This window comes from Triticum urartu, chromosome 7A (assembly GCF_056163025.1).
Source record: "Triticum urartu cultivar PI428250 chromosome 7A, HENAU_Tu73, whole genome shotgun sequence".
NCBI classification, from domain to species: Eukaryota; Viridiplantae; Streptophyta; class Magnoliopsida; order Poales; family Poaceae; genus Triticum; species Triticum urartu.
The window spans coordinates 547,793,980-547,797,230 of NC_141879.1; positions in this window are offsets into that span (position 1 = coordinate 547,793,980).

The window sequence follows — 3,251 nt, forward strand, 5'->3', positions numbered from 1 at the left end:
TGGATGCCACGTGTCGGTCACCCTTGACGAAAGCACTTCTGTGACGCGCGATTTATTGTCATGGAAGTGGACACTTCCGTGCTGATAATTTTGGTAATGTCATGGAACACTTCTATGACAGCACAGGTATGACTATCTTGATTCTGTCATAAAATCGTCATGGATGTACATGCATGACAAAAAACGCGACCTACTGTGACAAACACGTATCATCACGGAAGTGTATTTTTTTGTAGTGTAAGTATCTCGCGGGCACCTTCCAGGTCAACCCATCTCCACATCACTCGCGGGTACCCCTCAAGGTCGACCCGCCTTTCCAAGTAACAGTTGTAAAGTCCAAGTATCCGTGTGTCCAAACATCAAGGGGAAAACCCGAGGAATCACCCCCGATGAATTCCACTCGATGTAATCATCAAGGTGAACGTAAGAGGATCCACTCTCGAGGTTCACACTTGAGGGGTTTCACGACAGAGCCGTATCAGAAGTGGTCAAGGAGGAAATCACCCTCCATGACCACGACCGAATAGCTACACTACAGAGGTCTCATCAGGAGTGATGTAAGAGGTTCCACCCTTGGCACTCGATGGTAACTCTGCAGAGTCCTACAACTAGGGGTGTTGGGGATATAGCTACCAGGTATGACCCGCCCAGGAGGGGCCGGGTCAACCCCAATGGCGGGTTACGAAAAGAAGCCCAGTAATATTCAAGATGATAGTTTATTAAGACTTATAGAAAGCCTAAGCCCAGAGGCGGCTTAAGGCCCAATATGGTGAACCGCCATATGTAGAAAGACTTGTAAGGAAAGGCATGTAAAAGAAGTCACCGAGCCGGACATGTTTTATGAGCCGGCCGGGACTCTGTAGGCCGCCAGGCGTCAACCCGTGTATATAAGGGGACGAACCGGCGGCGGCTTAGGACGAGAAACAACAGATCGATAACCAAGCTAGCGGATTTGCTCCTTGGTCATCGAAACCTAGCAATACAACATCAACTGGACTAGGCTTTACCTTCACCATAAGGGGCCGAACCAGTATAAACCTCTCGTGTCCTTTGTCCCGATTAACCCCTTTAAGCTTCCTAGTTGCGATGGCCCTACTACTAAGTCCTTTCGCTAGGACATCTGCCATGACAAATCCACGACAGTTGGCGCCCACCATGGGGCCAGCGCACGGTAGATTTGAGTTCTTGAAGGGCAGCTTCGAAGGGCTCAAGGGATACGTTGTGGGCTGGATGACCAAAAGTCGTCGCAGCAAGCTCTACATCGATGACGAAGGCTGGGGCCCCGAGGCCTACTCAATTGAGTACGGGTACCGGGTCCCCTTTGGCGGAATCCATGTCTTCATTGGTCGGATCGGCGAGTCGGGCCCTGAGCCAGACGTCTCCACCAACCTCATCGAGACGGCTCAGCGTGCGAGATCCGCCCGGGCTCAACCTGCCGTGAGGCATGCCTTCGTAGGTTGCATCCATGGAGGTGAATTCTCCGAAGGATCAGTGGATGGCGGTGAGATGGCCATCTGTTCTGACGGTGAGTCGTCCTCGGGCGAGACAAATTCTTTGTATCAGCTACAAGATGGCGTGCTTGGGGGCTGTTCTGATGGCAGCAATATTCCGGACCTCTCTGAGCCGCCGAATCGAGCCGGAGTCTTCATGGCTGGCACTCAACCCGGTCAGAATTCCACAACAGCGGCATCAATAACCACCGGGTCGGCAGCAGCCGGGTCAGGAGATCCTGCGCGCCCCCAGCTCAGGTGCTAATGGACCTCATGGATAAGTTGACGGCTCTGTTGACTGCTATAGTGGAGCCGGCGGATAAGGCTCACCATGACACGGAGGTGGCACGACTACGTGAAGAGATGGCACAGGACAAGGAAAATTTAGCAGCAGAAGCAGAAGAGGTCAGGATGGCCGCGGAGCGGGTGGCTTTGGATGCTCGTGCTCAGCAGCTTCAAGCAGAGACTTTTCGGCTCTCGGTGGATCTGAATGCGTCAAACGAGGTTATGAGGAGAAGACACCAGAAATCTCGGTCACGTCTGCCTCTGGCCTACGATCCCAGGAACCTTTTCCACACACCCGGGGCCGGTCCCAGCAACTCGCCAGAGGCAAACCGGATCACAACACCCGGGGCGGGGGCGCCGGTTCAACCAAGGGCCATGGAACCACCCCGTGTGAATAAAACTCCGCCTCTTTACACACCAATACCACCGGGTCACTTTTCTAACCCTTTGGAGAATCTCATCGCTGCGTCGGCTCGTTTGGCGGCTCTCCCGATGGAAGGCGACTCTCCGACAACAATTGAAACATGAAGGGCGAGAGAACTTCTTGAAATGGCTCTGGCGCAGCAGGATGCGTACTCTTACAGTCGAGACAGAATCCATTCAACCCGTCGCCCAAGCCAGAGCCCGAGCTATAGCAGGCATATGGACTCAGCCGCTATGTCGAGCAATGCTCAACGCCGTAACCAACCGCGTAGGCATGAGCCGGCGCAGGGTGGAGCCCTTAACTTAGCGGATCGGGAGAGGATCCGTCAAGAGGCTGTGCGGGCGGTTCAACTGGCAGCTGAGCAGGCGGCTCATCAGGCTTTTCCGGTTTATCCGGCAACCTCTATTGAGGCAGGAGTGGCCACAAGAATAGGGGGTGTCCCTTGCCTGGTGTCGGCTCCATGTAATGAGTGCTTGCCAAAAGACTTTAAAGGGCCTCGTAAGGTGCCTAATTACACAGTCGACTTGTAGCCTGGGGCATGGATTGAAAGTTATGAGATGGTGATGGAGCTGTTGGAGGTCAATGATGCAGCAATGGCTAAGTATTTCACTATGATGTTGGATGGAACAACTCACACTTGGTTGAAAGGGTTGCCACCCAACTCCATCGGCTCATGGGCGGAGTTAAAAGCCCGGTTCATTTAGAACTTCAAGGACACATGTAAACAACATATGTCAATCGTGGACCTAACTAATTGTAAGCAAGAGGAAGGTGAGTCCACGACCCATTGGGTGCGCCGGGTCAAGGAGATAATACATTCATCTGATAAGATGGATGCCGGCTCTGCGGTCTTAATGTTGGAGAAAATTTTCCGTTTTGAACCTCTGAAACATAAGCTGGGGCGACTCAAGCATGATTGTAATGACATGGGCCAGCTGATGGCGGCCTTGGTCAAATATGCTGATTCTGACAGTACCAAGGATCCCGCGTCTGATGAAGAAAAGACAGGGAAGGGAAAGAAGAACGGCAATGGCAAGGGTCACCAGCATAAC